The following is a 13,393-nucleotide window of genomic DNA, read 5'->3' on the forward strand; positions in this document are numbered from 1 at the left end:
ACTGCACTTAGAACCATAGCAAGATATCATTATATACCCACTAGAATGGCTGAAATTAAAAAGATTGACTCATAACAAGTGTGAGGAGCAACTGGAATTTCCAAACATTGCTGGCAGGAATGAAAGATGGTACAACCGCTTTGGAAAATAATTCAGCAATTTCTTATAAAGTTAAGCATATATTTATCATATAACTGAGCAATCCCATTTATGAGTATTCACAGAAGAAATACTTAAAACACATATCCGGCTGGGCGCGGTAGCTTCTCCTGTAATCCCAGCACTTTGGGAGGCCAAGGCGGGCAGATCACCTGAGGTTGGGAGTTCAAGATCATCCTGGCCAACATGGTGAAACCCCGTCTTAAAAACAAATAAATAATAAATAAAAAACACACATCCACACAAAGACTTACATGTGAACGTTAACAGTGGCTTGATTCCTAATTGCCAAAAACTGAAAACAACTAAGTGTCTATTAACTAATGAATGAATGGGAAAAAAATGTGGTGTTAAAGCCAGTTGCTTTAATGCTCCCTTTCTTCTTATCCTTAGAAAATATTATCTGGTGTCTGCTGTACATGGATATAGTTAACATGTGAAGATCACTGCTTTTTATGTAAAGTTTTGAGTATGCATTATTGTATTCCTCTTATTTCTTCTTAGTTGCTAGGGTAGGACATTAAGTGAGAAAGGTCTTTTTGAATTTGGTATTAAAGCAACTGGCGTTAGTCACAGTAGATGTGGAAAAACAGGGGAATGTCGGCTATTTTGGTTGGAAGCACTGCTCTTAACATCAGAACAACAATAAAAAATGCATCTCTGTATCTAATTACTTTGTATGCATTCTTTAAACCATAGAAGCCAAATAGATCCTAAATAAGAACATTAACATCATTGCCTTAATGTAGCTTGGGGAAAATGAAGCCACATGGCTAAAAAGTATCATTGTAACCTAACAACTAACATGGAGGCTATTTTAAATTGGCAACAGTACTGTAAACTAAAGAGAGGAGAAGTTTGGGAGAGTTCTCCTAACCAAATGTCCAAGGGTAATCAATGGTATTTTATTGAGACAAACTATCTTAGCACATTTCTTCAGCTTTTGAGACACAAAGAGTAGAGGTGACTCAACGTAAAACAGAAAAAACACTTTAACTCAATTTTAGGAACAAGGGCTGTATTAAACAGAAAAAACAGTGATGGTCTCCTTATCACATGTCAAACATCTCTCAAGCAAGTTTCCTTTACCACTTAATCCAGGTGGTCCATTAGCTGTTTTCTTCTATCTTAATTAAATAAATAACCTTCAAGGCAGGAGAGTTAGGAGAATACAGCATCTCTGAACACTTTATCATCTAAAGAGAAGTGGTATGAGCAGATAAAGGTACTGAAAGTATGACAAGGCAAGTACATCCCACCAAGGAATAGTCTTTCAGATGCTGTTCAGAGGAGAACTATAAACCATATCTGGCTTGATAAGCCAGAGTGGAAAAATGCCCATCTCCATGCAGCTTACCTTCACTAGATAAACTGGATTAATATTCTGATGAGTCTAGATCCAAAAAGTGGAAACTGCCAGTATCCGAAGGGACAATGAAGGGGTTAAGTACACTCTGCCCATCTGCCTAATGGTATATGCTGAGCATTCATGGATCTCTTTTCATTCAAGGATAATTCAATAGGGTGAAAAAGTCCATCATAGGCCAATGAAAAATACAGCAACATATGTTAGGAGCTTTGCCTTAAAAATTCAGAAAAGAGCATGTTCTGAAACTGAAATACAAGTGAGAAGGCCTCTGCCTGGATCCCTCAAAGAAGAGGACAAACTCAGTTGCATCTATGAAGAAACACCAATAAGCTTTTAGGAGAGAACAGCAAGAGATGCAAAGAGATCTGGCAAAAAAAAAAAAAAAAACCCAAAATGCAACAGCAGAATTTATGCTTTGAAAGCAGTAAAGATTAGAACATGGATTTCGTGAAATGCAGCACAAATTTTAAGAAATTCTACTTCCATGCAGAAGAAAAGAAGAAAAAGAATGTTGAGAGAAAGAACATAATAGATACGAGGAACAGAGAAGAGAGATCCAACTTTTAAGCCTCAAAAGGGTGTTCCCAAGGAATAAATCAACACACAAAAAAAGAATAATCATTTTTTAAAAAATAAAACTTCCCCAAGATTAAAAATACCTATGTTTTTGGCCAGGTACAGTGGCTCATACCTGTAATCCCAGGACTTTGGGAGGAGTTCAAGACCAGCCTGGCCAACCATGGTGAAACCTTGTCTCTACAAAAAATACAAAAATTAACAGGGTATGGTAGCGTGCGCCTGTAATCCCAGGTACTCAGGAGGCTGAGACAGGAGAATTGCTTGAACTTGCTTGAACCCGGGAGGTAGAGGTTGCAGTGAGCCAAGATCATGCCACTTCACTCCAGTCTGGGCAACAAAGCAAGACTTTACCTCAAAAACAAAAAACAAAAAACAAAAAAACCCTTAAATTTTAAAGGATACATGAAATGAGATTCAGGGAAACAATGAAAAAAATCACCTAATCATCTCCCCACAAAATTTTTAATTGTGACAATAAAGAAAAAAATCCTACATACTTCCAAGTCAAATAAATAATACCATAAACTTATATAGTGCTTTCCATATGCCATGTAAGATCACAAAGTCATTAAGAAACAAAAATTCTAAGTGCTTTACGTATACTAATTCTCTTATTGCTCTAACAATGACATGAGGTATTCCCACTTAACAGATTAGGAAAATAAAGCACAGAGAAGTTAAGCAAATCATCTAACTAGTAAATGTGGACTTGGGGTTCAAAATCCAGAAGTTCATTCTCTTGTTGTACTATCCCTCAGAGCAACAAAAGTCAAGCTGGACCCCCGCCATTCAGGAGGCTGAGGCAGGAAGATTGCCAGAGCCCAGGAGTTTCAGATCAGCGTGGGCAACATAGTTAAGACCCCATCTCAAAAATAAGAAATTCAAGCTAGAAAGCCAAGCCCAAAAGCCAGAAGACAACAAAAAAACTACGTTTAAGGATCATGGAGTAATTTACACATGGGGCCTAAACCTCTTGGTACATGCACTGTAACAGTATTTCCTTTTTCCTATACGGTACATTTTAATAGTGTGGCCTGTATTCTTAAGCAAGGCATGCCAATCAAGACTACCGCCCCTCCCTGCAAGGTACCTGCAATCAATGGGAGACAAACTTTGCAAATGTCCTCCATGAGTTTTTTGGCTGAGAAATCTACTTTCTTTGATGTGGTCTCCCTAATTTATTTAAGGAGACACATCATTCCCACTCTCCTACTCCCTCCCCAAAAGAGTCTAATAAGGACTAATGGAATTTCACCTGGATATACCTAATGAAGTACTTTCCTTTTTTCCTAATTTTTATTTATTTTGGAATTCAACTTTTATTTTAGATAGAAGGGGAACATGTGCAGGTTTGTTACATGGGGATACTGTACCCAGGTAGTGAACTTAGTACCCAATAGGTAGCTTTTCAACCCATACCCCATCCCCTCTAGCAGTCTGCAGCAACTGTTGTTCCCATGTTTACGTCCATATATGCTCAATGTTTGGCTCCCATTTATAAGTAAGAACATGCAGTGTTTGCTTTTCTCTTCCTTCATTAATTTGCTTAGGATTATGGCCTCCAGCTCCATCCATATTGCTGCAAAGGACATGACTTTGTTTTTTTTATGGTTGCATAGTATTCCATGGTGTATAGTGCCACATTTTCTTTATCCAATCCACCACTGATTGGCACTAGGCTGATTCCATGTCTTTGCTATTTTTAGTAGTAAAACAATGTACATACAAGAGGATGTGTCTTTTTGGTATAATCATCTATTTCCCTTTGGGTATATATCCAGCAGTGGGATTGCTGGATTAAATGGTAGCTCTGTTTTAACTTATTTGAGAAATTTCCAAGCTGCTTTCCACAGTGGCTGAACGAATTTAGATTACCATCAACAGTGTATAAGCATTACCTTTTCTCTGCAGCCTCTTACTGGTACAAAAACAGACATATAGACCAATGGAACAGAAGAGAAAACTCAGAAATAAAGCTGCACATTCATACACACCTGCTTTTTGACAAGGCCAACAAAAACAACCAATGGGTAAAGGACTTCTAATTTAATAAATGGTGCTGGGATAACTGGCAGGTTATATGTAGCAGAATGAAACTGGACCCTTACCTTTCACCACATGTCAAAATTAACTCAAGATGGATTAAAGATTTAAATGTAAGCCTTCAAACTATACAAATCCTAGAAGAAAATCTAGGAACTACCCTTCTCGACATCAGCCTTGGCAAAGGATTTTTGGTTAAGTCCTCAAAAGCAATTGCAACAAAAACAAAAATTGACAAGAGAGACCTAATTAATTAATTAAAGATCTTCTGTATAGCAAGATGGACAACTTACAGAACAGGAGAAAATATTTACAAACTGCATCCAACAAAGGTCTAATACCCAGAATGTATAAGAAACTTAATTCAACAAGCAAAAAACAACCTCATTAAAAAACAGACAAAAGATGTGAACAGACACTTCTCAAAAGAAGCCATACGAGTAGCTAATAAACATATGAAAAAATGCTCAATATCACTAATTATCAGAGAAATGCAAATTAAAACCACAATGAGATGCCATCTCACACTAGTCAGAATGGCTATGATTAAAACATCAAATAATAAGGTGTTTTTTAACTGCAGGTCACATCCCCTTACTACATCATGAGATCAATTTAATATGGTTGCAACCAGCATTTTGGGGGAAATAAAAAGAACTAAAATAGAGCACAACAAATATAGCAAGAGTACATAATTTTGTATGTGTGAAAACTTTTTTCATTTATAAATGTGTTTATTACATAAAATGTATGTTGTACCTGTGTTGTGTTCAAAAGCATTTAAAAGCCACTGGTAATAGGACTCTGTCACATATATAAAACATGATTTGGCCCCAGGGAACATTACTAATACATTTTATCATAGGCCTATAATAGTTACTTCTGGTAAGTCTATTAAAGAAAGTGCCAGAACCCAAGCTATAAAGAGTAGCTCTAATAGATATTGCATATATCATAAAACTACAATAATCAAAATAGTGTCATACTGTTAGGTATCCAGATTAGTGAATCAGAACAGTAAGTCCAAAAAGAGACCTAAATATTTATATGAAGAATTTGGTATATGCTAAAAGTAGCATCCTGCTTTATCCCTAGTAGGGTAAAATATGGGTTGTTAAACAAATGATGTTGACACAATTGGCTAATTAGCTGGGGGGTAAATTAAGTTGGAGCTTACCTCATATGAGAAAAAATTCTAAATGGATCAAAAATTTAGAGAAAAACAACAAAAGTATAGGGAGCAAAAGGAAGTTTTTTGTTTCTGTTTGTTGACTTTTCTTTTCTTTTTTTTTTTTTTTAGACAGAGGCTGGTTCTGTTGCCCAGGCTGGAATGCAATGGCATGATCTCGGCTCACGGCAACCTCCACCTCCCATCTTCAAGCGATTCTCCTGTCTCAGCCTCCTAAGTAGCTGGGATTACAGGCTCATGCCACAACGCCCGGCTAATTTTTGTATTTTTTAGTAGAGACAGGGTTTCACCACGTTGGTCATGCTGGTGACCATGCCGTGTTTGTTGGTTTTTCAATAATTTTGCAGGCCAGGCGTGGTGGCTCATGCCTGTAAGCCTGGCCAAGATGGTGAGGCTTTTAGTCTCTACTAAAAATACAAAAATTAGCCAGGCATGGTAGCTGGCACCTGTAATCCCAGCTACTCAGGAGGCTGAGGCAGAGAACTGCTTGAACCTGGGAGGCGGAGGTTGCAGTGAGCTGAGATTTGCACCACTGCACGCCAGCCTAGGTGACAGAGCGAGACTCTCTCAAAAGAAATAAAATAAGTAAATAAAATTAAATAAATAAATAAAAATTTAAAAATAATCTTGCAAAGGAAAAGGTCTTTCTAGATATGAAATAAAAATAAAAAAATAACCTTGCAAGGGAAAAGGTCTTTCTAGATATGAAATAAAAATAAAAAAATAACCTTGCAAGGGAAAAGGTCTTTCTAGATATGAAACCTAGAAGCCATAAAAGGAAATTCTGATAAATTCAAATATTTTAAAATATACATGGAGAAAAAATAACTTGAGTAATACCTCAAAAATTGTAATTCAAATCACAGATAATTTTTCAAATAAAGAGCTCCTAAAATAAATAAGAAAACAATCAACAACTCAAAAAATGGGCAAGACAGGAGCAAACAGTTTACAGATAATAAACAGAAGTGACTCTTAAACTTATGAAAACATGCTCCACCATACTCCAAGAAAATTGTAAATTAATCCTATACTGCAATTTTATTTTTTACTTCATATAGGCAAAGATCAAAATGTTTGATAACACACTGAATCTTAAAGGTGTGGAGAAAGAATTCTAATATTTTGCTGATCAGAGTACATACTGATAAAATTTCCACGAAGGCCAATTGAAATTAGTATGTCTCCACTATGCTAGCAATTCAATTTGTGGGAATCTATCTTACATCTATATTAGAATATGTGAGAAATTACAAATGTGTAAGGTGATTCACTGTGGTAGTTTTGTAATAGTAAAAGATTTGAAACAACATAAATACTAAAAGAAGACTCAATGAATAATTAAAGTATGGTCATTCCATACAGCTAGAAAGAAGAAAAAAGAGAAGAGGAAGAGGAGAAAGAGAAAGGAGAAGGAAAATAATCCATTTTTTAATCTTGAAATATAAAATGATAGCCCACTATCAACTACATGAAGGACTGAAAACGTTTCCCTAAAAAATTCTCAATCATCTAGAATCATGAGCTAAAGATGCACGTTCCCTAGCAGTTAGGTATTATTTCCAAGTATTAATATATTATTCTGTAAATTCCAGATAGAACAGAAGTTACTTACAAGTATAAAGTTATTTCTTCAATCTTATCTGAGCTTTGGAGAAATAGATCTAACTCAGGTAAAGATGGTTTAGAAATTAAATTTCTAGACAGAATCAGCTATATTATTTTTATTCCCACTCTCCTTCATTTTCATACCATTTTCTGACAGATTTATAGAGAATAGCTAAAAGAAAGGGCAAAGGGCAATATATTTTTAATTACGAAATCTTACTCCCAAATTAGAAAGAAACAAAACAGGCCAAAAAATAAAATATTAAAAAAAGGCAATAACACAGCCTGAATCCTACAAACCCCAAAATGCTATTAACTACTTAAAAAAAAAAATTCTGCTTTCTTTCAAGGAGTTTGTCCATGCTTACACACCCTGGAAATCCCCTCTGCTTCACAAGTAACCCAAAACCTGCTCTAATGCGCCAACACAGTGCCTAACTTCCCTTCTTCCTCGGAAAGAAATGTGTAGAAAATTTAAGCCCCCTCACTGGTCAAGTCACTTCACTTTTCTAAGCCTTATGTTCCTCAGGAATAAGGTGGGGCTATTAACACATACTTCAAAAATAATAATAATAAAAATAAAAAATAAACATACTTCGAAGGGCTATTATTCTGACTCAATAAAATTAAATGATATGAGTATAAAAAGTCTATACTATAAAAGCTCCTATATGTGCTTTAGGTAAATAATAATACCACAAGTTTTACCAATAGTTTGTCAACATTTATAAATCTTTGGATTTTAACATTAAATACCAGAAAAATAACTTTTCCTGCTTCCTGTTCCTGACTGAGAAATGGGCTCCTATCTTCACATGGCAGTAGAGTAGATGAATCCCTGTAAGAACCCATAACCTAACTGCTTCCACATTGAGAAAAATATATCTACATTTCAGTTGTTCCCAGATATTCTGATTCAAGGGCCAAAAAGACTATTTAGATTGTCTCTTTCAAAGGGCACTAGACTGAGGTAAGAACCATCCCTTTGTAGTATGCATGTATGCATGGTTCATAAATCAAGTTTCTCGGCTGAGGCTTGCCTGTAGTGCATCCTTAAGGATTGCTTTATGCTTTACAATGTGCATAGGTCTTCTGATTATCCTTAAAACAATCCTGTGAGAAAACTGAGATGTAGACAGAAAGACTAAATTAATGACAACAAAAAAATACAGAATCTTTATTTCTAATTCCCAGTTTACTAATGACTTCATTGAGTTGAATGGGCTATTTCCTTTCTTTATAAAGCAGAAACAATTTATCAGTTGTTTGCAAAAGCCATCAAGTTTTCAATGTTCCTACAGAAATGAAGCAGAATTTACTACCACCTATACTCAATTCTATTGCTAATTTTTTTAAAAAAGAAAATGGTGACTGGGCACGGTGGCTCATACCTGTAATCCCAACACTTTGGGAGGCCGAGGGGTGGGGGCGGGGGGAAGGGGCAGATCACAAGGTCAGGAGTTCGAGACCAGCCTGACCAGCATGGTGAAACCCCACCTGTACTAAAAATATAATAATTAGCTGGGCATAGTGGCAGGCACCTGTAATCCCAGCTACTTGGGAGGCTGAGACAGGAGAATCGCTTGAACCCAGGAGACGGACATTGCAGTGAGCTGATACAGTGCCATTGCACTCCAGCCAGGGTGACAGAAAAAAAACCAAACAAAAAAAAAAAAAAAAAAAAAAAAAAAAAGTTTGGGTTATTTTTATCCTCTTTTGGTGAAAAAAAAAAAAGAGAAGCAGCGAAGAGAATGAAGAAAGGAAAAATTTTAAATCCTGAAATTTCTAGTGCATAAATTCAACAGTAAATCTGACTAATGTTAAATATGTAGACAGTAAATCTTTGTGCACTGCAATAGTTAAGAGAATAGCCTGTGAAAATCATCCAAGTGGAAAGCAGAAAGGAAATGGGATGTGATTTTACTTTGAAAGAAAACCAAAAAGTGAAACAGTCAAACAGTAAATAGGACCGGCAAGAAAACTCAGGTAGAAATCTTGGGGATATCCTGGGAACATTCATTAGCTCAGATGACGTGTCTTGTACAACTCATCAGTGGTTTTTTTCTCCACTAACTTATACAAATGTCTGAGTAACTCAACAGTAATGTACAACTGGAAGATGAGTCATTCCACCAGTAATCAATGAGATTAAGGGAAATTCTATTTTCCCGTGAACTTTGGCACGGTTTGAATCTGTTTCATTATTCCTGCTAGCAATCACTACAAATCCAGGTTTGCACACCTTTTCTTCTGCCATAGTTAAGCAAATAAGAGTAAGCTAAGTGTTAGGTAATTTCCCATCCTCAAAAAATATACATCAGTCTCATAAGGAAGTAGAATTACTGGTACTGTTAAACAGCATGTGTTACTGAGTCCAAAGATTTGGGTTTGAATCCTGGCTTCATCACTTAACCTGTGAGGTTCTGGCAAATTACCACACTTTTCTGAGCCTCAGTGTCCTCATTTGTCAAGTAGAGAAAATACGTATTCCCTCAAAGTTGCTGTAAAGATTAACTGATATAACTAAATGGTAGCTATGACAATAAATGTAAGCACTGAATTATTTAATGTATAAATAACAATATTTACTACCCACCTACTGGATGCTAACTAAGCATTGTGGAAAATATGAAAAAAGGTATCCAGTCCCTCAGAGTTTCTAATCTGGTCGAAATAACAAAAGATACTGATGTGAAAAACTAAACACTAAAACAAGAACACATAGTATAGGATCAATAGCCAGATGTGAGCCAGGGTTAATAAATGCTGCAAGTTCAAAGGAAGAAAAATGCAGACTACAGAGGTGAAAAAATGAAAGAGGCTGAGATAGCCATGAAGGAAAAACAGGATTTGGAGGTAGGAGTATATTTTAGATGAGGGAAAAAGAAGACGAAGAAAACACAAAGTAGTCTAGAGCCTCTAATTAGCTGGCACTGGCCAAAGCAGGTATCTGTAGAGGAGCATGGTAAGCGATGAGGCCTGAAAAGTAGGCTGCAGCCAAACTGGAGGAATTACTTTCAGGGCAGGAATGGGAAACTGCTGAAGGTTTTGAGGCAGGGGAGTAATATGATTACATTGGTGTTTTGAAAAGAATGACCTGGAGTGTGAGATCTACTGCTGCTGAGGAGAGGGGTGTCAACAGCAGCACCATGGTTGCTCTGTGGATTTCTTCTGTTGGAATCTGGACCACTGGAATGATGGAAATGTGTGGGATTTGCCTATCTCCCAAATCAAGTATCCAGAGAATCAGTGAAGAGAAGGTTTGAATTCACACTTATGTTAGTGGAAAATCTGGGAAAGTCAACATTAATCAACTTATGATTCCTCATATATTTGCATTCTCCAGAGTATCCAGGTCTTTCTCATAGAATTATTACTAAAAAGAATGTGCATGAGGAACAATCCAAAGTTTTAATCAAAGAAGGTAGTGTTCAGTTGCTGCTGACAACAGTTGATACCCTAGGATATGGAGATGCAATAGATAATAGTAAATGCTGGCAGCTTGCTATCGACTACATTGATAGAAAATTTGTGGACTACCTAAATGCAGAATCATGAGTAAACAGATGTCAGATGCCTGATAACAGGGTGCAGGGATGTTTATACTTCATTGCTCCTTCAGGACATGGACTTAAACCACTAATAACTTTAAAACAGATAATGAAAAAAATCTAAGAACGTAAAATATATAAATTTCCAGAAACAGACGAAGACGACAAATGCTTGTTAAAAAGATGAAGGACCATTTACCTCTTGCTTAGGTAGGTAGTAATACTGTATCACTGAACTTAATGGCAAAAGGGTTAGGGGAAGGCAGTATCCTTGGGGTGTTGCTGAAGTTGAAAATGGTGAACACTGTAATTTTACAATTCCAAGAAATATGTTGATAACACATGCATATTTGAAAGACGTTACTAATAATGCCCACTATGAAAGCAGAAAACTGGCAATTGTGACTTATAATGGAGTTGATAATAAATAAGGGCTAAGAATCTTCTTGCACAAATGGAAGAAGAAAGAAGGGAGCATGTAGCTTAAATGAAGAAGATGGAGCTGCAGATGGAGCAGGTGTTTGAGATGAAGGTCAAAAAAAAGAAGTTCAAAAACTGAAGGACTCTGAAGCTAAGTTCCAATGGCTGTGCCATAAACAAATGAAAAAGAAGCATAATACAGCTGGGCACGGTGGTTCGCGCCTGCAATCCCAGCACTTTGGGAGGCCGAGGTGGGCAGAGCACCTGAGATCAGGAGTTCGAGATCAGCCTGGCCAACCTACTGAAAACCTGTCTCTACTAAAAATACAAAAATTAGCCAGGCATGGTGGCAGGCACCTGTAATCTCAGCTACTTAGGAGGCTGAGGCAGGAGAATTGCTTGAACCTGGGAGACAGAGGTTGCAGTGAGCCAAGACTGCACCATTGCACTCCAGCCTGGGCAACGAGAGTGAAACTCTGGTTCAAAAAGAAAAAAAAAAAGAAAGTAATAGCTTTAAGTGTCTCTCCTATATTTTCTTTTCCTTTTTTTTTTTTAAAAAAAATTAAAAACAGCTATCTTCAGTTTAAAGCAAGATAATCATGTTCTGGTGATTTGACTGCTCACAGGATATTCCAAAATAAAAGGACTCTAGAAGGTTTTCATTGAGGGACAAATTGTCACAATATGATGCAAATTATGCTTCTTTATGATAATTATAATACAAAGGTTCCCTTCAATGCAGCACATACAATAATGTAATTTAGCCTAACACAGCTGACCCTATTTTTTGACACTTTGTTTAAAAATATGCATGGGAAAAAAAATTGATGGGCTTACAGTGGACCTAGAGCTTTTTTATAACAACCTTTTATTTGTTTGTTTTGGAGTCTTTAAATAATACTATTCTTATTTAGTGCCCTCTTTAGCTAGAATCTCATTGCTGCTTCATTTTAATAAAAGCATTTAATTTAGATATTTTCCACATATTAGCCTGCTAAAATAGAATATAGCTTCTTTCATATGGTAGAAACCAACAAGAAAACTTTCCTTTAACTCCCTTTTTGCACTTTATGGTAAGTAGCAGGGGAAAAAAATGCATTTAAAGTTCATTTCTAGGCAAAACTGTAAAGCTAATGACCAATCTGTTTCTACCTATATGCAGTCTGTTTATTTTATTAGAAATGGGAATCATGGCCTCTTTAAGAGAAAAAAGTCATCATTCTTCATTTAGCTGTATTAATATATTTCATTTCTGTACTTTTTGTTTGTATTGTAAAAAGTTCACATAATAGGCAGGGTGCAGTGGCTCATGCCTGTAATCCCAGCACTTTGGGAGGCCAAGGCTGGCAGATCACCTGAGGTAAAGAGTTTGAGACCAGCCTGACCAACATGATGAAACCCTGTCTCCACTAAAAATACAAAAATTAGCCGGGCGTGGTGGCATGCACCTGTAATCCCAGGGGAGGAGTGAGACAGGAGAATTGCTTGAACCCGGGAGGTGGAGGGTGTATCGAGCTGAGATCACGCCATTACACTCCAGCCTGGGCAACAAGAGTGAAACTCTGTCTCAAAAAAAAAAGTTCACAAACAATGTTGTGATGTTAAAAAAAAAAAAAAAAAGACCTGGCAAAAGGGTGAAAAAAAAAAAAAAAAAGGATGGAAGGAGAGTGTAGACACAGGAAAACCAGTGGTAATCCAGAAGTCAAGGTTGAGATGCACTAAATGCCTAGACAAGATGGAATTAGTGGAAATGGAACAGCAGAGTCAGAGATGTGAAATGTTGCACAATAGGACTGGTATTAGAGAGGAGACAAAGTCAGCTTTAATCATTTCAGTCTGCATGGCAGAGAAAGAGAAAAGTCACAAGTGGAAACTCAATGGTGGTATCAGGGGCTAGAAGAAGCATTTATGAGTCATTTCATTTTGACACATTGAATTTGAGTTCATAATGGCATATTCACATAGAAATGTCTCATAATCAGTTGGCTACATTGATCTGGCATTTCAAAGACTAGTCAGGATGAAAGAAAATAATGTGAGAGTCACTTGGACAAGAAAGTAGAGCTAAGGCTGAGGAAGAAATCCCATCAGGGTCACTGATAAAGGCTCTGGGTCCTCTCCCAGGAGAAAAATACATGCCCTCATTGCAGGAAAATGGGCATCCTGTACAATGAGGACTGAGTGAGTTTTTTCTCCTCCTGGTGAGGACAGGACATGGAGTTTGTCTTAAAGAGGAGAGCCTGCTATTCATAAAAATCCTTTTAAAGAAGGCATGCAGATTGTGGTGTCAGTCTTCACGAGCAATAGTGTGAGTCTGTTTATAAACAGTCTGTGATTCAGCATGAATTAAGCGAGAAAGATCCTACCTTGGGTGGATAGTGTTACTGGCAGCTATTCAGCCCCATTTGGGACTCCAGAGGCCTAGAGAAACTACCAAAATACATTACAACTGCTTCTTCTCTATCTGGCTATTTT

At 36.8% G+C, this 13,393-nt stretch overlaps 1 protein-coding gene and 1 pseudogene across 5 annotated transcripts in view; one reads left to right on the forward strand and one right to left on the reverse strand.

The window, feature by feature from the left end:
* Positions 1 to 13,393, reverse strand: part of PRORP (protein only RNase P catalytic subunit) — a 154,279-nt gene that overhangs the window by 107,273 nt on the left and 33,613 nt on the right. The gene's annotated exons all lie outside the window — the stretch shown is intronic.
* Positions 10,040 to 10,837, forward strand: LOC116526277 (annotated as a pseudogene).

Source organism: Sapajus apella, unplaced genomic scaffold, assembly GCF_009761245.1.
Source record: "Sapajus apella isolate SASKATOON/1434 unplaced genomic scaffold, GSC_monkey_1.0 scaffold50, whole genome shotgun sequence".
Taxonomy (NCBI): domain Eukaryota; kingdom Metazoa; phylum Chordata; class Mammalia; order Primates; family Cebidae; genus Sapajus; species Sapajus apella.